This window comes from Pelophylax lessonae (genome assembly GCF_965119305.1).
Source record: "Pelophylax lessonae genome assembly, chromosome: 2".
In the NCBI taxonomy this organism is placed as follows: Eukaryota; Metazoa; Chordata; class Amphibia; order Anura; family Ranidae; genus Pelophylax; species Pelophylax lessonae.
In genome coordinates this window covers 475,947,601-475,975,096 of record NC_138769.1, presented here as the reverse complement: position 1 = coordinate 475,975,096, position 27,496 = coordinate 475,947,601, and positions in this window count along the sequence as shown.

Sequence of the window (27,496 nt, the reverse complement as noted above, 5' to 3'; positions counted from 1 at the left end):
CTTCAGTATGTCACAGTACGTGTTGGCATTCATGGTTCCTTCAATGAACTGTAGTTCCCCAGTGCCAGCAGCACTCATGCAGCCCCAGACCATAACACTCCCACCATCATGCTTGACTGTAGGTAAGACACACTTGTGCTTGTACTTCTCACCTGGTTGCTGCCACACGCGCTTGACATAATCTGAACCTAATAAGTTTATCTTGGTCTCCGATTGGTAATCCATGTCCTTAATCTGCTTCTCTTCAGCAAACTGTTTTCGGGCTTTCTTGTGCATCAACTTTAGAAGAGGCTTCCTTCTGGGATGACAGCCATCCAGACTAATTTGATGCAGTGTGTGGCGTATGGTCTGAGCACTGACAGGCTGACCCCCCACACCCCACACCCCTTCAACCTCTGCAGCAATGCTGGCAGCACTTATACGTCTATTTACCAAAGACAACCTCTGGATATGAAGATGAACACATGAACACATGCACTCAACTTCTTTGGTCCACCATGGCGAGGCCTGTACTCAGTGGAACCTGTCCTGTTAAACCGCTGTATGGTCTTGGCCACCATGCTGTAGCTCATTTTCAAGGTCTTGGCAATCTTGTTATAGTCTAGGCCATCTTTATGTAGAGCAACAATTCTTTTTTTTTAGATCCTTAGAGTGTTCTTCTTCATGAGGTGCCGTGTTGAACTTCCAGTGACCAGTATGAGAGAATGAGAGTGATAACACCAAATTTAACACACCTGCTTCCCATTCACACCTGAGACCTTGTAACACTAACGAGTCACATAACACAGGGAGGGAAAATGGCTAATTGGGCCCAATTTGGACTCTTTTACTTAGGGTGTACTCACTTTTGTGGACAGCAATTTAGACAATAATGGCTGTGTGTTGAGTTATTTTGAGGGGACAGCTAATTTACACTGTTATACAAGCTGTACACTCACTAATTTACATTGTAGCAAAGTGTAATTTCTTCAGTGTTGTCACATGAAAAGATATAATAAAATATTTACAAAAATGTGAGGGGTGTACTCACTTTTGTGAGATACTGGATATCTACTTTACCTTATCAGGGTTACATAGTTACATAGTTACATAGTATTTGAGGTTGAATAAAGACAATAGTCCATCAAGTTCAACCTGTGTAGGTGTGTTCATATTCAATTTTCAATGGTCTCTAATCTCTACTCATTGATTATAAAGAGTAGGTGAGTAAGAGGATGCAAATAGCCAGCATTATACTCTAAACACAAAAACAATTAGTTGATAATAATATTAATAATAATTTTACACTGAATAGATTAGCCAAAAAACTTGAATCATGGTATAACTAAACCTAAGGTGGCCATAGATAAATTAAAAGCCTCACAGAGAAGGTTGGACACCCCAATTTGCCACAACTGTTCCCAAAATAGGTTCTCCTACTTTCTTTCATGGCCATATATGATCAGCCTTATAATTCCTTTGACATAACATGTGGAAAAAATCTTTAACACTGACCATGTTCCTGCAACAACAAAATGTCTCAATGTGAAATTCCTTCTGCAGAATGAAACATGGAACATGGGGTGACATCATGGCAGATCAGCGCATGGACATGTTTACATGGCTGCTGTCCAAACTGCCTAAATGGCCCTCTTTGAAATCTCATTTTAAAAAACAATTGCGTCACATACAAATTAACAGTGACACTTCCCTGCTCTCAGATTTAATAAGAAATTATCTTGGTTTCAAATAAAAACATTCAGTTAAAAAGCTCCAAGAATTTCCACATATATTTAGTTTATACTCAATTAAAATATATAATTTCCTGAAATTCCTTTTCTGGGTGGATGCGAACACAAAATTGTGAAAGAGTCTAATTCAAAATAAATAATGTGATGTTAAATATAGAAGGTGTATTTATGAGTGAGGAAGTAGGTTGTATAAATGGCACATATTACCTTTTTTATTGCAATCTTAAACTTGTAGTTCTTTGTTCTACAACATACATTAATATTTAATGTGCATAAATATTTGTAGACATTAAATTTGTGTAAATTTACCATGTGTAAAGAGTGATAGATGTTTTTTTGCTGGTGCAGGATATTATAGACCTGGTAAACGTATTCCTTCCCTTTGTAGCTGCAATTTTTGTGTTTTCACTTTTGATCATTGAACTGGAACTCCAGACAAATCTTTAATTTTATACATTTAGGAATAAAGACGTGTATCTTGATATTATAACTGTGATTTCCCGTAACTTTCTGTGTTGATAACATAAAAGTGAGAAATGAATATTTTCACTGTGACAGGAAGTTAGAACATATTTCTCTATCAGGGTAACAGAAAGCATCTAAAAACAAAGAGATTTTTACCGTTTTTTCCACTGTTAAACATTAAAAAGTTTCACTCAACGTATGGTTGGGCTTATTTGAGGGAAAGCGCAATAGTATCAAAGTTCTGGTCTCATTGATCTGACCCAAATGTCTTTAAATGTGCCCATAGACCAAAACTGTCTGGTTCAGTTATTAATGAGATTTGGCACTAGCATAAGGCATCAGGTACCATCAAATCAAGAGAAATTGTGATCACCATGGTAAGTACTTTTAGCCAACAACTATTGTGTTCTCAAGAGACAAATCAGAGCTTGGGATGTATGATAGTGTTTTCCAAACTAGGAACAATTTTTGTTCTTATATTAAACCGAAGACTTTGGTGATCACTAGAGCCCAAATTTTCTCCCAGCTCAACATCATGCAATCACTCCCCGCTTGTCAGTACCCGAACTACAAGATGATCTCCTCTGGTTGTACTTTTTACTAACTGTTTTAGAGAAATCTCTTTCAAGGTCTCCAACACACAGTATCTCACAAAAGTAAGTACACCCCTCACATTTTTGTAAATATTTTATTATATATTTTTATGTAACAACACTGAAGAAATTACACTTTGCTACAATGTAGTGAGTGTACAGCTTTTATAACAGTGTAAATGTGTTGTCCCCTCAAAATAATTCAACACAAAGCCATTAATTGTCTAAACCGCTGTCCACAAAAGTGACTACACCCCTAAGTGCAAATGTCTCAGTTGGGCCCAAAGTGTCAATATTTCTTGTGGCCACCATTATTTTCCAGCAATGCCTTAACCCTCTTGGACATGGAGTTCACCAGAGCTTGACTGGTTTCCACTGGAGTCCTCTTCCACTCCTCTATGACGACATCACGGAGCCAGTGGATATTAGAGACCTTGCGCTCCTCCACTTTCCATTTAAGGATGTCCCACAGATGCTCAATAGGGTTTAGGCCTGGAGACAGGCTTGCCCAGTCCATCACCTTTACCCTCAGCTTCTATAGCAAGGCAGTGGTCCTCTTGGAGGTGTGTTTGGGGTCATTATTATGTTGGAATACTGCCCCGCAGCCCAGTCTCTGAAGGGAGGGGATCATGCTCTGCTTCAGTATGTCACAGTACATGTTGGCATTCATGGTTGCCTAAAGCAAAGGTCCCCAGTGCTGGCAGCACTCATGCAGCCCCAGACCATGACATGCTTGACTGACTGCTCTTATCCTACCACAGGATATGGTTCCAGCAATCCATGTCCTTAGTCTGCTTGTCTTCAGAAAACTGTTTTCAGGCTTTCTTGTTCATCATCTTTAGAAGAGGCTGCCTTCTGGGTTGACAGCCATGCAGACCAATTTGATGCAATGCGTGGCGTATGATCTGAGCACTGACAGGCTGGCCCCCCCACCCCTTTAACCTCTGCAGCAATGCTGGCCGCACTCATACGTCTATTTCCCAAAGACAGCCTCTGGATTTGACGCTGAGCACATGCACTCAACTCCTTTGGTCGGCCATAGCGAGGCCTGTTCTGAGTGGAACCTGTCCTGTTAAACCACTGTATGGTCTTGGCCACTGTGCTTCAGCTCAGTTTCAGGGTCTTGGCAATCTTCTTATATTCTAGGCCATCTTTATGTAGAGCAACAATTTTTTTTTTCAGATACTCAGAGAGTTCTTTGCCATGAGTTGCTATGTTGATCTTCCAGTGACCAGTATGAGATAGTGAGAGCGATAACACCAAATTGAACACAGCTGCCCCCCATTCACACCTAAGATCTTGTAACACTAATGAGTCACATGACACCAGGGAGGGAAAATGGATAATTGGGCCCAATTTAGTACTCACTTTTGTTGCCAGTGGTTTAGACATTAATGGCTGTGTGTTGAGTTATTTTGAGGGGACAGCAAATTCACTCTGTCATACAAGCTGTACACTCACTACTTTACATTGTAGCAAAGTGTAATTTCTTCAGTGTTATCACTTGAAAAGAAAATAATAAAACATTTAAAAAAATGTAAGGGGTGTACTCACTTTTGTGAGATACTGTATCTCTGCTAACTACACACATTCATAGCTAGTTTTTTTTCGTTATGCCATCACGCACCTTTAGAAATTTTCATAACTTCTGTCAAAAAACAAACATTGATTTGACCCCACTAATTGGCAAGCATAGAGGAAGGTCCTTCTTTGATTGGTAGGCAGATTCAGAAGATTTCAAGCAGTTCATGTGTGTTTTTTAAATTAATGTTATCTTTATGCTATTTTTAAATTAATGTGTCCTTAAAAGTGTCACATTGCGCTTACAAACAGTGAATCTCTCATTTAGCAGTGGTAGCATCACAGCTCCTAAATAATAGATCCTTGCTGGACTTTGTTTTTCAATAAATCAGGTGAGCTGTCATTTAGCTGGGGTATCACTACTGTCTATAAACCAAAAGTTTGCTTGTGAACAAAGGTTCCTCAGATCCTGGCTAACACATCAAACAAATATGGTGTTACCAGGAATCTCCTCTGCTGGGTCGTCCTAGCCAAGGCTCTGGTGTTCTAAGCCCACTACGCCTGCGCACCAGACCCGCCGGCTTGCTCGCCACTGTGCATGGGTGCCGTGGCCCTACCGGAAGACTATGGATGGTGGGGGAGAGAAGAACTGGACAATATTGCATGCTCACTGTGTTCCTATAACTATGCATTTTGGAGGCATGGCCTCCTTCCTCAGATCAACTGCATTTTATGATATTGATAAGACCCTGGAAAATTGTTGAGGTCAGAAAATTAAAAAAAATATATCCCAAAATGAGAACTTTTTTCAAAAGATATCTTCAAAATATCAGAATTGAATATTAGTATTTATTTAAACTGTTTAATTACAAACTAGAAAGACATACCAAAGTTCATTTTTATGGAAAGGATTTTTTTATATATTAAAAAAAATGTTAAAACATGTTTTAGAATCTTACACATACTTTTGGTTTGCAGACAAGTATAATTTGATATTGGAAACAACCTGGTAATATACCTAATACAATATTGAACATAACAAGGATTGGGTTTTTTGTTATGAATAGCACATGGTGCATGTGTTCATGGATGTAACATTTACCCTGCAGTGTTAATGTTAATTGGAGTTAAGTGTGGAGGCGATTATACTGCATGCATGTATGTGCATATTGTAAGATTAGGTATGGTTTAGGAGTTGTGCATAATCCAACCAGTGTGTAATATAGTTAATTATTAGTTAATATAGTTAATTGCCAGGACAGATTTATCTGTTGCTTGTGTATATTTAGTATGCCCCCATATCTGCACAATCAATATCTTATGGGATCTGACAGGAGGCAGGATTAATTAAGGGTGTAAAATATAGTGTGGTAATAGTGTGTAATGATAATAGTGTGATATATAAGAGAATGGGATGAGGACTTCCTGATATACCTCTTGAATACATGAGGACAACGAAGCGCCACATTGGGGTGTCCCAGGGAGTGACGACATCCCACACAGTACACCCGGAAGTGACACATCATACACCTGGGGAAGAGTAGGAAGTGACCACTCATGGCCACAGCATTTAGAGCAGGTAGTACTCTTGATGTCAGCAAACAAGCAAATGTACCTTAGTGCAATGTGGAAGTGGTTTTGTATTTTACCCCTGTGTGACATGCAATTGTTTACTTACCTGTAGTGGGTGGTCATATTAATCTGATAAGTTTTCTATGTTGGTGGTGGAGGATCATTGGAGCACTGCATTTTTCGTCTCCATGTATTCAAGAAGTGAAGATGAGTGTACTTTTATAGGATCGATGATATGGACACTGTATCAGGGGCAAAGAGCCTGAATTTGTCAGAGATTTCAGCAGTTCTGCACTTTTTGTGGAATTTTAATTAATGGACACTTTATTTTTGAACTTTATTGTATAATATACATTGTTTTTTTTTTTTAGTTGTATGTTGCATGCACATACATTTGCATACATGGGCCAATGGCGCTGTATAGAATTGATTAACATATATTTTTTGAAAATATTGTATGTAATTCTAAAAAGACAACACTAGAGAAATATACTCTTTAGGATACTTTTGTTTTTTAATCACAGCAATCATTAGGCAAAGATGGTGATTATTCTGTTTGACATGCAAACAGCCATAAGACAAAGCTAAATATGAAAATATGGCACAGCAAGAGTTTAAAAATGTCAAAATTACATTTAGGTCATAGAATAATAACCTGAGTACTTATTAAAAACACATAATCATTTTTCCAATATTAATTGTAGTTAATCACATTAATACCATAATAATAATAATTCAAGTGTTACTAATACAGAAGCAGAGGATGTCTTAATATGACTATAAATTATGCCCCACAAAGTTATGAAAAACGCTAATAGGAAATATGATTCCTCTCATCTAGCTCATCTTATCCGGTGTCACTAATAATTCCTTCTAAAAAAGGCCATGCAATTAGATATAGTCTCATTCTAGCTCTGTGCTAATGAGGTTTGCTCACTTTTATTAGCAGCAGTGTATTGTGTTTTAATAAGAGCTCTTGCTTCCTAATAACAATAAAGATAAGAAGGAGGGTGAAGCCGAAGGAAATCTAAAAGAAGCTGGGACAGCAGGGAGCCTCTTCTAGATCGTATTCCCTGCAGGATGCCCCTGACTAAACTTTGTATCTGAGCTGTCATATGTATTAACTTCTAGCCCATTAAACCCCCAATAGGCTAGCCCAGCTTTAACTAATGAAGCGACATATCACCTCTGCTTGGCCTCTTCTATCTCCCCTTTTCAAATACATGAATAGAACACAAAAGTTCACAGAAAAATCATATGGTGAGGTTTGTCTCCTTTAGGTCTCTTTTAACTTGTTCAACAGACATAGATTCTTTTTACTTTAACTGAAAGTGTAATTCCAGTCAAAAACCTAACTAAGCTAAAATCTGTTCCCACACCCCACTCTATACTTATAATATTTTCAGTCCAGTCTCATGATTGGGGTTCCAGCACCGGTCTCAATGTAGAGCAGCGCAAGCCGATAATGAATGCCGCATAGTAAGCCTACGGGTTAATGTCCAGGCTTTGCAGCCATTTTCACTGTTCTATTCAACACTGAAGCCTTCAGAATTGGTAAATATAGACATATTTCCTTTTACAGGTGTAGCAGGTTTTCCAGGCAATGGGCCTGATGTGGGTCTGCCATTGTTACCGGTTACCTCTCCAGCCCATGTGAGCTGCGACCCTGGGTGTGAGAACTGAGACATTGACAACTCTGGCATCTTGGGTTTTTGTGGTTTTATTGTAGATAAAGGGGATGGGAGAAGGAATGAGTGGGATACTCCTTTAGGCTTAACTAAGTACAATTCTGGACTTTATCTAAAAAATGTCTGTTAACGCTGCCTTGACGCCAGCCGATGCTAGCCAGCGCTCACTGACGCTTAGAACACACTGTATCTTGACTGAAGTGCTGAATCCTCGACTCTAGGTCCAGAAGATTTAAGACTGTGAAGCATAGAACTACTGACACTTCTACACTGCAAAGTCACTGACCACCCTCTCCAGCCTGGCACTGACTTGAGGTAGCTCACTGTGCTGCTCGGCACTCACGTGACTGCCCACCGCTCTCCTTCTCTCCTCCCCTCCTCCCAACTGACATCAGTGGGGGATTCTCAGCCCCTCATGCTGTAGCTGTTAGAATGGGAGAGATTGAGCAGTCACATGAGCGCCAAGAGGCGCTCTGAAATAAGGTATACAATGGCATTTTTTTAATAAAGCACACACAGTGGAGACATAGCATTATCTAACGCAGGGGATTGCTTAAAAATTATAAAGTGGGTTTACAATCACTTTAATATGCAGCACTACACCTGCCATAGGCATTTGTGAAAACTTCCAACTATATCTGTCTTTTCCGTCCCCCTCCTCCATTTATAGAAGCTGTCCAGTAATGAAAAGCACTCTATGAGTGAAGGATGGATGGGTGAATAAAGGAAAGGTCCACCTCCTCCATTTATACACCTAGATCCAAGATATTCTTGCCAGTAATTTGAAATTTTTGAAACGTAAGCTGGGTACACACTATGCATTTTTTTTTTTCATCCCAGTGGGCTGAACAAAATAAAGTTACAGATCGCCGCACTAAAACATCCAATGTTATTGCAGCGATCTCCCCCACTGCGCTATTGTGTTGTGACAGGGGGACGCCTGCCCCCCTTCCCCCCCCCCCAGAACACATTGGTTTTTCAGCATGCTGGTTCAACAGAAGCCAGTTGTGACCCCAGCTTCTGTCGGACGAGGAGCTGTACACACGGGCCGAAAGTAAATTGGCTGAAAATGTCGTTCCTATCGAACTGGAAGTTTTCAGCCAATTTATGGCCCATGTGTACCCATCATTAGTCACAGACCTGCAGACACAATCTATCCACTCTTGGTCATTTATACCCACCAGTGCATTTCTAAACACAAGAGGTCTCATTAGGTGAGTGTAGTGCTAAAAAATAGAGGTTGAACAAGACACAGCAGACACCTCTGATGTTAGCTTTTAGCCATTACACTTGGTTTTCTTACTAGAGCACTCACTATTCTTTTAAAAAACATCAGCTAGTAGTGTATCTGTGAACTTAATTTACTAAAACTTGGGATTGCAAAATCTGGTGCAGCCCTGACTAGAAACCAATCAGCTCCCAGGTTTTTTTTTTGACAAAGCTTAATTAACCACTTTAATACAGGGCAGTTAAACACCTTCCCGCCCAGACCAATTTTCAGCTTTCAGCGCTCTCACACTTTGAATGACAATTGCTCAGTCATGCTACACTGTAACCAAACAAAATTGTTATCATTTTTTTCACACAAATAGAGGTTTCTTTTGGTGGTATTTGATCACAACTGGGTTTTTTATTTTTGTGATATAAGCAAAAAAAGAGCAAACATTTTGAAAAAGAAACACTTTTTTTTAGTTTCTATTAAAACATTTTGCAAAAAAATAATTTTTCTTCATACATTTTGGCCAAAATTTATACTGCTACTTATCTCTAGTAAAAAATAACCCATATTAGTGTATATTATTTAGTCTGTGTGAAAGTTATTGAGTCTAGAAGCTATGGTACCAATTCCTGAAAATTGATCACACCTGATGTACTAACGGCCTATCTCCATTCTTGAGGCCCTAAAATGTCAGAACAGTACAAATACCCCCCAAATGACCCCTTGGAAAGTAGACAGTCCAAGGTATTTAGTAAGAGGCATGGTGAGTTTTTTGAAGTTTTAATTTTTTCCTACAATTCTTGGGAAAATGAAGAAAAAAATTGTTTTTTCTTTTTTTCCCCACAAAGTTGTCAATTTATAAACTATTTCTAACACCTAGCATGTACATAGCAAAAATGACACCTCAAAATACATTCTGCCACTCCTCCTGAGTATGGCGATACCACATATGTGAGACTTTTACACAGCCTGGCCACATAACGAAACTCAACATCCAAGTAGCACCGCCAGGCATTCTAGGAGCATAAATTACACACATAATGTTCTGACTACCTATCACACTTTTGAAGGCCCTGGAGCACCAAGACAATGAAATTGCCCACAAAATGACCCCATTTTGGAAAGAAAACACTCCAACGTATATTCTATGAGGCATTGTGAGTCTTTTGAACATGTCATTTTTTTCCACCAGTTTTCGGAAAATGTGGGAAAAAAATGAAAACCTATTTTTTTTTACACAAAGTTGTCAATTTATAGGATATTTTTAACACATAGCATGTACATAGCAAAAATGACACCTCAAAATACATTCTGCCACTCCTCCTGAGTATGGCGATACCACATGTGTGAGACTTTTTTACAGCCAGGCCACATACAGAGGTCCAACATTGAAGTAGCACCTCCAGGCGTTCTCGGAGCATAAAATACACTTTTCATTTCTCAACCACCTATTACACTTTTGAAGGCCCTGGAGCACCAGCACAATGAAAAAGCCCACTAAATGACCCCATTTTGGAAAGCAAACACCCCAACGTATAATCTATGAAGCATAATGAGTCTTTTGAACATGTCATTTTTTTCCAGAATCTTTCGGAAAATGTGGAAAAAAAATTAAAACGCATTTTTTTTACACAAAGTTGTCCATTTATAAGATATTTCCAACACATAGCATGTACATAGCAAAAATGACACCTCAAAATACATTCTGCCACTCCTCCTGAGTATGGCGATACCACATATGTGAGACTTTTACACAGCCTGGCCACATAACAAAACTCAACATCCAAGTAGCACCGCCAGGCATTCTAGGAGCATAAATTACACACATAATGTTCTGACTACCTATCACACTTTTGAAGGCCCTGGAGCACCAAGACAATGAAATTGCCCACAAAATGACCCCATTTTGGAAAGAAAACACTCCAACGTATATATTCTATGAGGCATTGTGAGTCTTTTGAACATGTCATTTTTTTCCACAAGTTTTTGGAAAATGTGGGAAAAAAATGAAAACCTATTTTTTTTACACAAAGTTGTCAATTTATAGGATATTTCTAACACATAGCATGTACATAGCAAAAATGACACCCCAAAATACATTCTGCCACTCCTCCTGAGTATGGCGATACCACATGTGTGAGACTTTTACACAGCCTGGCCACATAAAGAGACTCAACATCCAAGTAGCACCGCCAGGCATTCTAGGAGCATAAATTACACACATAATTTTCTGACTACCTATCACACTTTTGAAGGCCCTGGAGCACCAAGACAATGAAATTGCCCACAAAATGACCCAATTTTGGAAAGAAAACACTCCAACGTATATTCTATGAGGCATTGTGAGTCTTTTGAACATGTCATTTTTTTCCACAAGTTTTTGGAAAATGTGGGAAAAAAATGAAAACCTATTTTTTTTTACACAAAGTTGTCAATTTATAGGATATTTTTAACACATAGCATGTACATAGCAAAAATGACACCCCAAAATACATTCTGCCACTCTTCCTGAGTATGGCGATACCATATGTGTGGGACTTTTACACCGCCTGGCCATAAACCGAGACCCAACATCCAAGTAGACACCTTCAGACGTTCTAGGAGCATGCATTTTACATCTAATTTCCTGACAACCTATTACATTTTTGAAGGCCCTTCATATTTATAACACATAGCATGTACATACCAATTACACCCCAAAATATATTCTGCTGAGCAAAGGGTAAACAAAAGATTACCTGTGGTTTTAGTAGTGGTCCACAGAGGAGAGCATCCAGGTAGAAGGCAGGGATGTGGTCCGTGACAGCAAAAGCAATCGGACAGGCAGCAGGCAGAAATACTGTTCATAGTCATTACAGGCAGCAGGCAGGAGTACTGTGCATAGTCATTACAGGCAGCAAGCAGGGATACTGTCCATAGTCATTACAGGCAGCAAGCAGGGATAGTGTCAGCACAGCCAAGCATTGGTCCAGGTAGCAGGCAGAGATGTGGTCTATAAAGTCCTGGGTCATTATATGCAGCGATATGTTCAACACAGCCAAAATATTGATCCAGGCAGCAGGAAGGACCATCACGCTTAGGTCTGTCAGGAAAGAATGGGGACAGGGGTAGAGGCTTCTCCCACCCAAATCGCTTTGAAGCCTCCGGACTCCAGACCCTGTTATGGGAACACAGAAAACCAAAAACGGTTTTTCCATACTCCTAACTCTCTTCTGAAGCCCCTCACATATATGTGAGACCCTTGTCTACTGAAGTAGAAGGGCAAAAGATCAGTCCAAGTGGCAGGCAAAAAGCGTGGTTGATTAGCAGGCTGGGTCGGTACACTTGGAAGTCAGAAACTTGGTTTAAAACGGCAGGCAACCCGGGTGTTCGCCTCTCCCCTGCCTTGGCGCAGTGTGTTCCCTTTATGGGGCGCTGGGGGGGGGGGGTGGCCCTGGGCCTGCCTTGGGCCGCCTCGGTGCGGGGCATGGTGGGTGGCGGGTTGCGGGTTTGGGCTATGTTTTTTTTTTTTATTGTGGGTTCCCCGAGGGGCTGCGTCCCCGAATCCCTTACCCATGCTGTAATGTTGCACTTTTTGACAGTCGATTACCTGTTGCCTTCTGTTATGATATTGACTTGCACTTGAAACCTAATAAAAACCTATTGAATACTAAAACGGCAGGCAAAGGCATCTTCGGTAAACAGGCTGAGGTCGGTACACATGGATTTCAGAAACTTGGTTTTCAAAATGGCAGGCAAATGCATCGTCGGTAAACAGGCCAGGGTCTGGTAACGTAGAAACATGGTAGCATGGTGATCTGGACGGGTATTTCAAAATGGGAAATGGCAGTCTTAAAATTAAGGGGATCTAAAATCTTATGGCTGTATGGTAGATTTTGAAGCAATCTCCAATGCTTGTGTCTCTTCTAATTCCATTACTGCTGCACACACGACATCTCTTTTGGCTCCTTCTTCCTGATTCTGTGGGGGGGAATGTTGTAGGGAAAATGTAGCTCGTGAAGTCTACGCACACTATCCGAGTGAATGCTTGCTGGGGCCGGTCCTTGTTGGTATATTAGGGCAGTGATGATTTCTTCAATGTACTTGAGGTAGTGGAGGTGTGGGTTTCCAGGTGTTTTTTGATGGCAGACAAAGGAATTGTACATGGCCATATGAAAAAGGTAAAATGCAACTTTTTTGTACCAGTAACGGGACCTTCTGGTTGATAAATAGGGCTGCAGCATCTGGTCATTTAAATCCACCCCCCCCCCCATTAACAAATTGTATTCGTGGACGCATTCAGGCTTTGTAATGGGGCCACGTCTTCGGGGGAATCTCCACCACGGTGTCATTGTGGATGGTGGACAAGATGTAGACATCTTTCTTGTCCCTCCACTTCATGGCCAACACTTCCTCATTCCTCATAAATGTGTTTTCCCCCGGTTGAAGATTTTTTTGGACCAAAGGTTGTGGGAATCCCTTCCTATTTTTTCTGCTGGTACCACAGGCCAGGGTTTTTTCCAGGTATAGGTGACGAAAAAGGGGAAGACTGGTGTAATAATTATCCACATAAAGATGGTATCCTTTTTTGAACAGGGGGTATGCCAGGTCCCAGACAATTTTCCCACTGGTTCCGATGTATGTTGGGCATTCGGGGGGCTGGAGCTGGGAGTCTTTGCCTTCATAGACACGAAAAGGCATAGACATACCCAGTGGCTCTCTCGCATAATTTGTTCATTTTCACCCCATACCTGGCTCTCTTATTTGGGATATATTGCTTGAAGTGCAGCCGGCCAGTATAATGGATAAGGGATTCATCCACACAGATGTTTTTGTCCGGGACATACACTTCAGCAAATTTTTGTAAAAAATAATTTATTAGGGGGTGCAATTTATATAATTTGTCGTGGTTGGGATGATCTTGGGGAGGGCACTGTGAATTGTCCTCTGGATCTGGACATGACAGCGGAAAAAAGAGGCATGTGGTGGATGCGGTGGCTGGACCAGTAGGCATGGACTTCATTTTTCTTAGAAAGCCCCATGTTGAGTGTAAGTCCCAAAAATATTTTGAATTCGTCCACTGTAAGACGGCGCCAATTGAACATGCGGGCATAGGAAGAATCGGGGTTGGAGGCAATAAATTGACCTGCGTAAAGGTTGGTTTGGTCCACAATGTACTCCAGCAAGTCTTGGGGAAAAAACAAATAAAAATAATCCAATAGCGAAAAATTTGAAGTGTTGGGCTGCACACCTGGCTGTGCGGTGAAAGGAGGGATTATCGCTGTTCCTGAGCTGGCAGGCAACCATACAGGGTTTGCCAGGGCATCGGGAAGGTGGGTTTGGGCCCGGCTTCTTCGGGTTGCACTAGTTATTCCAGTGCTGGTACTGGGCTCCTCTTCTTGGGGTCTAGCTGCGGCGGTGTTGGTGCTGCTAGTTGAAGGTTGGTGTTCTGGGCTTACTCTCCTTATCCTTTTAGGAGGACGGACTGTTTCCTCCTCGGATTCAAGGTCCGATCCACTATCCTCCACTGGCTCATATTCCGAACCAGTATCGGATGATGCGAGCTCCCTGGCGCTCTCATCACCTGACTCGGCTATTATTTCAAATGCCTCCTGTGCTGTGAAAAACCTTTTGGCCATACTGGCGGTACTGATTGGTACTGGCGGTACTGATTGGTACTGTCGGTACTGATGGGTCCTGGCGGTACTGACAGTACTGGTGGGTATTGGCGGTAGTGGTGGGTATTGGCGGTAGTGGTGGGTATTGGCGGTACTGGTGGGTATTGGCGGTATTGGCGGTACTGGTGGGTACTGGTGGGTATTGGCGGTATTGGCGGTACTGGTGGGTACTGGTGTGTACTGGCAGGTACTGGTGGTACTGATGGGTACTGGCGGGTTGTTAGATGTGCTGAAAGATGATCCAGATGTGATGACAGATCCACAGATCCAGATGTTCTGACAGATCCAGATGGGCTGTGACACTGGTGACAGGTCCTCTTTATTGGGGGGGGGGCTGTGTAGTGCACTTTTTACTAAAATTAGACAGTAAATGTACTCACTGATCACTGATCTCTGCTATTCTCCTCAAACGATCGGTGTGTGTGAGGAGAACAGCTTAGATCAGTAGTAACAGCTTTCCAGTGTTATTGTTGTGACCGGCTGTGATTGGACACAGCCGATCACGTGGTAAACAGCCAATTTTATTGGCTGTTTACCCTGATCGGGTATGCGCTGTGTCCGAGGGACACATTACATGCCCGATCGCTGCGGTGCGCACTCTCAGGAGCGCGCAGCAGCTTGTTATCCTGGCCGCCGTCATATGACGTCCGGTCAGGATAACTCAACCACATTCCCGCCGTCATTTTGTAATAGGGCGGGCGGGAAGTGGTTAACCAAACTGAAGTCAGAAGCTGGCTACTGTGCACAGCTGCACCAGTTTTTGCACTCTCTAGTTTTATAAATCAACCCCTGTGTGTCTTATACATATCATATTTCTTTGAAGGTTTTAAGATACTTTTATATTATCTGGGAGCAAATGTTACCATCTGACAGCCAATTTACATTGGTCTTGTAATGGGCTTCCATTACCTCTCTTCTGATTGGGCTGTGAGAAATCTGCCAATAGTAAGCCCCCACACTAATGCCCCGTACACATGATCCCAAAGTCAGATGACAGATCGCCTGACTTTTTTCGCTTGCTAGTCGCAAGTAGAAATTAATTAGGTTACTAAAGTTACAAAAATTAAACAGAATACAAATTCAGAAGTGATGTAATACGCTGTAGTGTATTTCTATGATTAAATGAAAATTGTACGATCTGCTTGTACCATCGGATAATATTGGATGAACTGTCGAGATTGGCTATCGAAAGCTGTGTACTAACAATCAGATTATCGCATGATCGCTTTAAAAGCGATATTTTTCATACGATTTTCGGATCATTTGTAGGGGCCATTGAAACCATTGTTAATGTCTGAGTCTGCCCTATTTTTCTGTGAAGAGAATTTTATGCTCTTTAGTGTACTCAGCACTATTGAAAAATATTGGACTCCTGAAATACATAATTTTTATCCTGACATACAAAAATAGGTTCAGATATGAAATAAATAAATATGTTATAAAATAAATAAATACATTTCTTTATTATTTCAGTTGGTGAGTGGCATTTCTCCTCACCGAAAGCTGGGGCTGTTGCTACCAGATAATGGAAAAGTACCCTTTTAAAGTTGCAAAGGTCATTTAACAATATTCTCACTTCATTGTTCCTCTGAGATGTTGGGTCTTATTAGGATATAATTTGTTAGCCAGCATGTCCCTAGAGTTATACTGTTGGGAATTTTTCCATGCTTGCTTGCAGCAGCAAAGTATCCCACAAAAAATTCACATACTCTCTGGGTTTGACAATTGACCCTGCAGGCATAAAATAAATAATAAATGTATAATAAATAAGCAATGGATTTCAGCAATTAAATTCTTATCACAGTGGCATGTTTAATTGTGGGTGCTTTATGTTGTACTCTATATGATTAGCTTAGTGACCTATTTTCAGAAGTGTACACAGACGGTTTAGCATATGTTGTTGAATCAATGAACCACAGGATATGATTCCCAAGGTAACTTATTTCATGTCAGCTGTAAAAATACAAATCATTTTTAATACACAAGCATTTTTCACATTTATTAAACTCGCATGAACTTTGTAAATAAAATCTTATTTAAAAAAAAAAAAATCTTATTTCATTGTAATTTTTCTAACAGTTTTCTGCATGTTTTAACAAATGGTGATATTTCAGAAAGAAAATAAAAAAATAATAAAATTGACAATTTTTTAAATAGAAAATCAATTTATAGGTCCCGCGAGACCACTTACTGTATGTGTTACCTGTAAAAAGCTTCCTAAAAATTTCATAAACCACTATTTTATTATTATCTGTCATTTACAATGCACCGGTTTATTCAGTGGCTCTGCAAAAGAAAGGTAAGTTATAGAAAAGCCTAATTAATGAATGGAAAAAGAACAATTATATTTCTAGTAACATACAAGATACAATACAAGATACATAAAAAAAAAAAAAAACAGAACAGCATTTCAAACAAGTAAATGTAAACTGACACACAGTCATTCTCCTAAATGTCTAGAGTTTTTATCCTGGCAATTGCATTGTCTATCCTCCTTGTGTATATGGCCTTTTTTTTCTATGGAACCTTTCAAAACATAACCAATTGTCCCCCATTAGCCACACCTAAAGCCGGACATAGATGGACCTAATCTCGGTCAGTTCAGTAGGAAAAAGCCAAGATTCAATTCATCTATGGGCAGGCTGGTTGTAGTGAAACAGATCCATCATTCAACTTCAGTACAACCAGCCTGCCAGATTTTTTTTTATGTGATCACTGCCGGCAACTATAGATATAGTGATCATTGTGTTATGCTGGCAGAGAAGGCTCCCTTGGCGGAAGAACACAATTGCGCTGTTAGAGGGATTCTCCAATCAACGCTGCCTGCATTGATGGGGGAATCATGCAATTTTCTTTCCTTCAACAGACGGTAGAAGGAAAGAAAATTGCATAATCTATGGGCTGCATAAAGAGAAGTATAGCCAAAGCTATTTTCTTTATACTTCTTCTATGGATCACAGGATTGCAGTTCATTTTGGACCCCTGTGACCCATTTTTAGCTGGCAATAGGCTAAAGCGATCAGCGGTGTTTGAGTTCTCAGGGAAGAGCCAGCAGCTATTTTTGCTATTCCCGAACTTCTCCTTTAACTCTTGAAAGAAATTACACCATCGGGGATCGGGAACTTCGGCTTTTAACCACTTTACAACCGGAGGATTTTGCTGTCTTCCGTCCAGGCCACTTTTTGCGATTCGGCGCTGTGCGACTTCAACTGACAATTGCGCGGTCGTGCGACGCCGTACCCAAACGAAATTTACGTCCTTTTTTTCCCACAAACAGAGCTTTCTTTTGGTGGTATTTGATCACCTGTGCGATTTTTACTTTTTGCGCTATAAACAAAAAAAGAGCGTTTATTTTGAAAAAATAACAATATTTTTCACATTTTTTTATATGAAATTCCCCCCAAAAAAAGATGAAACCAATTTTTTTAAAAGTTTTTGGCCAATTTGTTTTATGCTACATATGTTTGGTAAAAAAAATCGCAATAAGCGTATTTTGATTGGTTTGCGCAAAAGTTATTGCGTTTACTAACAAAGGGAAAGATTTCTGTCATTTTTGGTGTTTTTTTTTTAACGCGTAATGGCGGCGATCTGCGATTTTTTTTGCGGGACTGCGACATTGCGGCGGACAGACCGGACCCCTGACTGACTTTTTTGACACTTTTGGGGGTACCAGTGACATTACTGCAGTAATCAGTGCTATATATATGCACTGTTACTGTAAAAATGACACTGGCAGGGAAGGGGTTAATTTTATTGGAGAGGGAGGGGTTAATGTATGCCTGGTGCTTACTGACGTGTGGGGGGGGAGGTGACTATGTGATTCATGGACAGATCGGATGTCCAGCTATGCTGAACAGTCCGATCTGTCACTCCCTGTCACTATGGAGATCCGCCCGCTGTGTTTACACACAGCGGGCGGATCTCCAGACTCGATCCCCGACGATCGGGTAAGAGCAGCGGCGATCGCCGCTGCTCCTCCCCTGGCCCGACTCCCGCTGTGAATGAAAACAGCGGGAGCGAGCCTCCGGCGGCGCGCAAGCGCCGCCCAGAAGGGGAGGAGTCCAGTCACGTTAATACTACGTGGCTGGACGGGAACGAGCCACTCTGCCGCAGTAGTATTACTGTGAGCGGTAGTAGAGTGGTTAAACTCATGCTGCAAGAATAGTGGCATCTCTGGGAGGGATCTCCAGACTGTATCCTGTTTTGTACCATTTACAAGAACCTCCAGTATCTTCAATATGCCAGTGTTTGAATCCCTGACAAGCGCAATGGGCTCTTTTTTTGCCGGGTTTTCCTTTGATATTACCTTTCAGCCTGGTTTTAAGAATGGCTGTGCTGATGCCTTGTCCAGATCATTTGATGTTGCTGACTCTGCCATGTTGAACGGGAACCTATATTCCCTGCCAATCATATCCTGTACACCAGTGGTCCTCAACCCTGGCCTACAGGGCCCACTAACAGGCCAGGTATGCAAGATAACTGAAATACATCCCAGGTGATATCATTTGCTGCTCAGTGATTGCAGTACTCTAGTCTGCATCTCCCCAAGGTAATACTTAAAATCTGGCCTGTTAGTGGGCCCTGAGGACCGGAGTTGAGGACCACTGCTGTACGCCATCCCTCTTTAGTCTTCATGTACTGCATCCTGCCTGGAAAGAACTTTGTGGCGCCCACCGTTGGCTCCAAGCTTTTCAAATGGGCACATGGCTTCAAACTCTCAGGGCATCCTGATGTACAATGTACCTGTGCCTTCCTGCAGCGTTACTACTGTTGGCCCTCCCTTTTGAAGGATGTTGAAGATTATATTCAGGCTTGCTCCATTTGAGTGCAGCCTAAGTCTTCCACATCTGCTCCAGCAGGTCTCTTTTTACCACTACCTATTCCAGATGAACTCTAGCGTTGCATCTTCATGAACTTTATCTCTGAACTACCCTCCTCAGCAGGCTCCACCATTATTTGGGTGGTTGTGGATAGGTTTTTTAAAATGCATTGTGAAATGAGGTGAGTGAATCATGAGTTTGAGGCTGCTCCGTCCCTTAATAATGTATAGCAAAAATGCATCTTCAATGGGACTTTGTTGCAGCCATGAAGTTTTGTACAACAGTATTAGTTTAAAAAGGGAAAAATTTTATTTATACAATAGTTAAAACCTTTGTCTATACATAAAATACTCTGGTCTTTAAATGCACATTATCATGTTCCATCCCATATGGGAATGAGGATTACTTAGAAACAAACACAATACATAGGCAGATAGTTATATTGCCACCAATCTCCCAAGAGATTTAATTAATTTCCTACTAATAAATAAAATATGAAAATACATTTCATTAACTTGTGTCCACACCATTCTTTGGTTCTCGTCCTGCAGCCATACTGTATATTTTTTGCCCCTCCGCAAAATCTTTCAATACTCTGTGAAAAAAGAAAGATACTGTATATTCTACACATTGATCTCTTATGGGAACTCCCAGCATTGTTTTTAGCAATATATGAACATAAACAGAGATTAGCCTGTTGATGTCACTGTACAAAAAAGTGTGAATATGCACACAGTAGTGCTCTTGTACATGCAGCACTTGTTTTGATCAAACCATATTTCTTAAAGGCTGTAAACTCCCTCAGAAATTTTGATTAATGACAAGGCCGACCAACTGTTGCATACAGTATTCAGGCCAACATGCTGTAAATCTATACTTAAAAAAAGTTTATATTGAGCCATTCAACTTTTTTTAACCCAGTGGATGGGGGGCACTTCACGAGGGAATGGAATGGCACACCAATCACCCCCCTTTAAAGTGAAAATACTCTAAAATGTCATGACTATCTTTCCCAATAATTCAGGTCACATTTTGCAGTACCATCAGTGGGGTGAGCGGTGTTTGGTGAGTTAGGACAGTCTAAAACTATACTGAGAGTACCCTGACAAAAAATCTTGTGCTATTTGTTAGTTTATAATGCCAAGTAGTAAAAATAGTTTACCGATGTAAATGTAGCCAAAATATAAATAAATGGAACACAAGTCAAACAGCTAAGTACTAAACCGTTAATTACATATAAGAAACTGCTAACTGGATATCAGGCAAATAATTATATTACCCAAGGTTTGAGACTCAGGTGTCTTTATTACGCTATGTATTAATCGGTTACGCATACATTCAAAATTACAGCTTTTTAGCTTCCTGTGCTGCCAGCACTCTCACTGAACTAAGAATTCAGTGAATTCATCATTATTGTGTTCAACTTTCGAGGGGAAAAAAAAAAAAAGCAAATAAAGAAAAAAAAATATAGCGTATATAATTGCAATGCAAATCATATTGTAATTGAATGTTATTAAAAATTACCTTTCCTTTTCAATCTGCAGCTGTTTTAATTTTCTGAATTTGCAATGCAATATGGCTACCTGGAGCTGTTCTGTACACAGAATGTGTACTGACCACACCCCAGAAACATAATTTCCTGCTTGTGTGATTGGCTCACCAATTTTCCCAGAAGTCTGCACTAAGATACAAGTCAGATTTCTGGCATCCTCTGCAACCCAAATGTCATTTTGATGAGATACTTCCAATAGATAATTATGAAACCACTCCCATTAGACCCGCTCAGCACAGAGGCACAGAGGCACAGAGGAACGAACAACAATTTCTTCAGAATAACAAAAGGTAAGAATCTGCAACAAAGTTTGTTAAAATCCCTGCAATGTACAGAAATCACCCAGAGGGGAATGTTCTTTTCTCAACAAAAGTGGAGTTACGCTTTAAGCTGACTAATTCCTTGGAATTCTTTATCATTTGGTAATTGTTTGTTTGTAAAGAAAATATAGCTAAAACAGATAAGAAGCAAAAATGTAATCATAATAATGATGCTTCTCTCATTACTTTGAGCTCTGCTGTACAGGGGATTTCAAGAGGCTGATTGTTGTGCACTGTAGTCTGGGAGGCAGAGTACTTATAAAGTGCTTTATTATTAATTCAGGTATCCATGAGCATAACATAATGGAAATAGGAGCTAAAAGTAACTTGTACATAGTTTAGAAGTATTAAATATAAAACAACTATAAATTCGACATCTTTGGGCCAGAGGTATGGACACCACATAATCTCATTAGTTCAAAAGAGTCTTTTTCCTCAATTTAAAAAAAATACAGACAAAAATAATGAAAAGAATTATATTACAAAACAGTGCTATACATTTTCATGATATCACATAATCCTTGGTCCACACAGGAGGGTTTATGTAGGATTCTTTGAATATGTCCATGTGGTTTGGGTAACTAGTTACCAGTTGGTTATCAGTTTAGTTGTTATCAATATGAATAGAAAAAGGTCCTTTGTCAAATGATAGTTCTGAAATGTCCTGACTCACAGGTGAAAGGCGACTGGCATTCCATATGGGTCCATCACACAGCTCATGGGTACAAGATCCTCATTCACTTGTAATTCTAAAGATGACCATAGATGGATATAATTTCAAATTAAATTCTTCAGAAAAGAAAATTTGTTCACATTTCTAATCATTAGTGAATCAAATCGACATTCGTTTTCAACTGCAGTGACAAGAAACTTCAAAGGAGCAGGATGAACATTTTTTCTTGAAAAAACACATTTCTAAAAGTGTATGTGGTTTTCGTTTGGTAGAGTCCATTCATTTCAAAATTAAGTATTTATAGTAAATTAAATCTTTCAAACGACAAGCATACGTTCTGAGAATGTTCTGAAATTTTTCATACACATTTTTGCTAGGAAGTTTTATTTGAAATTCTATTCATCTATGGTCAGCTTAAATGCATGTGAAAATGTGGACTGTACCTGTTCCAGTAAGCCAGGTTTCTTAACTTTACCTAGAGATCAAGGCTTCTGATTCAGGTTTCCACTCAGTAGTTAATTTACTTTTATCTTGTTGATTTTTAAAAGCATTAGCAAATGATGACTTCAAAGGTGCTTTGTATATCTGTTGTTGAGTTGTATATCTGCAACCAGGGCCAGATTAACGTAGGGGCTATTGGAGCTGCAGCTCCAGGCCCCTACCTTTATATAGGCCCCGGGTTGGCCATATTCACTGTTACCGCTCTTCTGTCACTTGTAAACACAGAAGTCTGGCTTCTATGTTCGCTTCCCCAGGCAGCTCCCTCAGAACCTCCCCACACAGCACGAAGGCCGGACAAGGAGGGACAGTTGCCGATGCATGGATGTGTTTATGGGCTTCAGAGACAGCATCCCATGTGGAATTAGGCATGCATGGCTGCACCCTTCCTCCTCTGGGTGCATGCCAAGGCACGGCCCTTAAGGCCCTTCAAAATCCTCAGCACCAAGCCCATGATGCTCTTAATCCGGCCCTGTCTGCAACTTGTACATTAGTGCACATTTGCCTGGCATGAAGTAGTTACCGTAAGCTGGCAATGCTTGTGTAGTTGCCTGTCTAATCACTCTGTAGACATAAAGAACTCTCAGTTCAATCTCAGATTACACAAATTGTTGTCCACTGCTAGGCACCACCTCCTTTTGGTTACTTTCTTTGCTGAAAACTGTAGGGCAATGTAATTGCAACAGCTAATGTTATATTTAAGACAAATGCAATGCCATTTCTATTAAGAATCTATTCATGTTATAGCAAATTGGCAATCCACAGTGGCCTCTGTGAAAGGACCTACAATATTAATAGCCAGTTTCTCCCAGGAAGAATTAAGAATGAAAAAGTTATGTACATTGGCTGAAGTGGTGAAACGTGTGACAGAAGATTTGTCATGACATGCAAGATTGAATAGCAGTTAGTACTTGGACAATAGTTCATGTTGTCTTTTCTTTTTTCTTACAAACCTATGGTGACTTTCATGTGCAAGTTGTATAAGTTTCTTTCTCAAGGTCTCTGGTACTAGTCTGTGATAAGATCAATGGACAATATAGCCATCAACTAAGGACAGTTCTTTTTGAATACTGTAGAAAGTTCAGAGAATATAGCTCAATTTGTTTTCTGAGTTTGACCATTGGATTTGTAGACTATCCCTTAATTCTACTTGTACTGGGCATGCAAAAAAAGCTTGTTTGAACACAGATGCCATAGTTGCATCTATATCAGTAAATACAATAACTATCCGTAACAAACCAAACAATCAGCAGTACCGTTTTTCAGACAACTTTTGTATTATATTGCGTAGGTAAAATTGAGTAGCCTTAGGCCCCTTTTACACTGATGGAGTCCGCCAGCGGATCCGCCTGTTCAGCAGAGGATCTCTCCGCTAATCCCCACAAAGCAAGTGGATGACAAGTCTGTGTCCACTCTGCATCATAGACACAGCCCGCTGTCTTCTATGGGCTGTCAGATGGAAATGGACCACCTGTTTGTTTCCATCTGACTGTCATCCGATCCGATCCACCAGACGGACAGGATTGGATCGGATATAGGCAGGTGTCATCCAGCACTCCATAGAGAGCAATATATGGTCCGATCAGATCCACCTGAAGAACTAACAGGCGCACCCAATCAGTCCATCTGTGTTAAAGGGGCCTTACTGAACATTTGGCTATATGGATTTTTGCTTGTCCCTTTGTGGTAAATAGTGTAGTTAAAGGACTTTGGTTTGTCTGCAAGGTAAACTGTTGACTCTACAGGCATGTTCTCAATTTTACTCTTTCCCAAACACATGCTAGGGCTTCTTTTTGTACAGTAGAATACTTCTGAACTGCTTCTGTAAAAGATCTGGATGCAAAAGCAGTAGTTTCCTCTATTCTTTCTACATGGCACTTTGTAAGGACCACTCCAAGATCATAGTCTTAAAAGGTAACTCCACTTTGGTGGGGAAAAAAATCAGCAAATAAAGAAAAAACAATATAGCGTATATAAGTGCGACACAAATCATATTGTAATTGAATGTTATTAAAAGTTACCTTTCCTTTTCAATCTGTAGCTGTTGTAATTTTCTGAAAATGCAATGCAATATGGCCACCTGGAGTTGTTCTGTACACAGAATGTGTACTGACCACACCCCAGAAACATCATTTCCTGCTTGTGTGATTGGCTCACCAATTTTCCCAAAGTCTGCCTAAGATACAGGTCAGATTTCTGGCATCCCCTGCAACAAAAATGTCATTTTTGGTGAAATACTCTCAATAGGAACATGTCTAAAGGGATGCAGACCCAGCAGCTTTGCTCATTAGAGCCCTGCAGCTGCCACAGCTAATTGATAAATATGAAACCACTCCCATTAGACCCACTCAGCACAGAGGAACATACAATGATTTCTTCAGAATAACAAAAGGTAGGAATCTGCAACAAAGTTTGTTAAAACCCCTGCAATGTACAGAAATCACCAGGAGGGAAATGTTTTTTTTCCTCAACAAAAGTGAAGTTACGCTTTAGGTATCTGCAATAATAACAACAGATAGAGAAAAATAAAAATAACTGCAAATCTGACTTGTATCTTACGCAGACTTCTGGGGAAAATTGGTGAGCCAATCAAACAAGCTGGAAATTATGTTTCTGGGGTGTGGTCAGTACACATTCTGTGTACAGAACAGCTTATGCATTATGCATTGCATTTCAGAAAATTACAGTGACTGCAGATTTAAAAAGGAAAGGTAATTAAAAAAAAATTAAATTACAATACGATTTGTGTCGCAATTGTATAAGCTATATTGTTTTTTCTTTATTTGCTTTTTTTCCCCACGAAAGTGGAGTTACCCTTTAAGTTTTGGGAAACCTCTTCTCTTACAGAAAAGAGAAAGCATTTCAACTTATAACACATTGGTTTCACATCTGATCACACTATTTTTTGTGTAAAATTCTTTGCACAGCCTATTGAGGTATCAGTGAGTGGTGAAACTTTGGACATCTGCAATATAGTAGCAACTAGAGCTGCTATGAAAAGATCATCCACTAATCAGAGGCGGCTCTAGGCTTTGTGAGGCCTAAGGCAAAACTTGGACATGAGGCCCCACTCACGCCCATAATGGGAAAAAATTCAAGCAATAAAAATTAACTGTATCAATTGCATATATTAAGAGCCTTAACCTTTGTACTATGAATTCACAGTTTCTAGAAATTTCTCTAACCAATTCTTCTTTAATCAAAGATCATTAAACATCGGGTATGTATCTATATATATATATATATATATATATATATATATATATATATATATATATATAGATATATATAGATGGATAGATACATATATATATATGTCTACTCTTACATCACAGTCCCCGGCATTTCCCTATAGGTCATGATTCCCTGAGTCCCTCCTTACATCAAAGTTCAGTGTCCCCCGTTACATAAGAGTTCTCCTTTAAATCAGATTCCCCCCAGCATCTCCTCCTTACATCAGAGTCCACAGAATTCCTATTTACATTAGAGTCCCCCTCTTAAATCAAATTTCACAGAGCCCCCTTTACATCAGAGTCTCTAGAATTTCTCCCTTACACTGTAAGAGGGAACTCTGAAGACTCTGATGTAAGAGGAGTTCTGGGAAGCCTGATTTAGGGGGAATGTTGGGGACTTTGAAGTAAGGGGAGTTCTGGGAACCCCGAATTAAGGGGGAATGCTGGAGACTCTGATGTAAGGAGAGTTCTGGGAACCCTGATTTGAGGGGGAAAGCTGGGGACTCTGGTGTAAAAGGGAACTCTGTGGTCACCAAAGCTCCCCCTTGCATCAGAGTTTCCAGAGAACCCCTTACACTTCCCTTCCTCAGTCCGCCACAGTCTAGGGCACGACAAGTACCACTGCAGAAGGCTGCCATACCTGAGTCCCCACAGAGGGCACTGTAAATTCCAGTATAGTGCACTGCCATTCCTCCCTGAGGAACTACTGCCTGCTATGCTAAGACTTGTAGTGCCCTCTGTGGGGACTAAGGCATGGCAGCCTGCTATTCTGGAACTTGTAGTGCCCTCTGTGAGGGACTGAGGATTCCTCAGTCCTCCACATTCTAGGGCACTATAAGTCCCAGCATAGTGGGCTGTCATTCCTCAATCCCTCACACCTGGGGGGGGGGGAAACAACATAGTTAAACATCTAAAGGACAACTCCAACCAAAACTACCAATAATGTACAGAGTCCATATGCTATATAATGTCACAGTCCCGCTACCCCTTACCTTCCACCTCGGGTGCTGTCATTGTGTAGGGCAAAGGGCTCCAGCTCCACCATGTTTGGCTTTGATGTCAGATATGCAGGACTGGCTCAGCTCCACTCTCTTCCCTGGCAACTGACTCTGGCGTCACGGGGGGCCTCTCCTCCTCCCCCAGCCACCCAGGGGCTCTCTCCTTCTCCCCCAGCCACCCAGGGGCCCTCTCCTTCTTCCCCAGCCACACAGGGGCCCCTCTCCTTTTCCTCCAGCCACCCAGGGGCCCTCTCCTTCTTCTCCTCCAGCCACCCAGGGGCCCTCTCCTTCTCCTCCTCCAGCCACCCAGCGTCCCCCTCCTTCTCCTCCTCCAGCCACCCAGCGTCCCCCTCCTTCTCCTCCTCCAGCCACCCAGGGGCCCTCTCCTTCTCCTCCAGCCACCCAGGGGCCCTCTCCTTCTCCCCCAGCCACCCAAGGGCCCTCTCTCCGTCTCCCCCAGCCACCCAGGGGCCCTCTCCTTCTCCCCCAGCCACCCAGGGGCCCTCTCCATCTCCTCCAGCCACCCAGGAGCCCTCTTCTTCTCCCCCAGCCACCCAAGGGCCATCTCCTTCTCCCCCAGCCACCCAGGGGCCCTCTCCTTCTCCCTCAGCCACCCAGGGGCCCTCTCCTTCTCCTTCAGCCACCCAGGGGTCCTTTCCTCTTCCCCTAGCCACCAAGGGGCCCTCTCCTTTTCCCCTAGCCACCCAGGGGCCCTCTCCTTTTCCCCTAGCCACCCAGGGGCCCTCTCCTTTTCCCCTAGCCACCCAGGGGCCCTCTCCTTCTATTCCAGCCACCCTCTCCTCCCCCAGCCACCCAGGGCCTTCTTCTTCTCCTCCTCCTCCACCAACCATTCTAAGACTCTTCCAACTTCCCTGGGGCTACTCACCCCCTTTGCATAGTAGACACCACAAATCTATGACCAGCCTGCAGAGTGACAAGTCGGGCCTGGTTACCTGT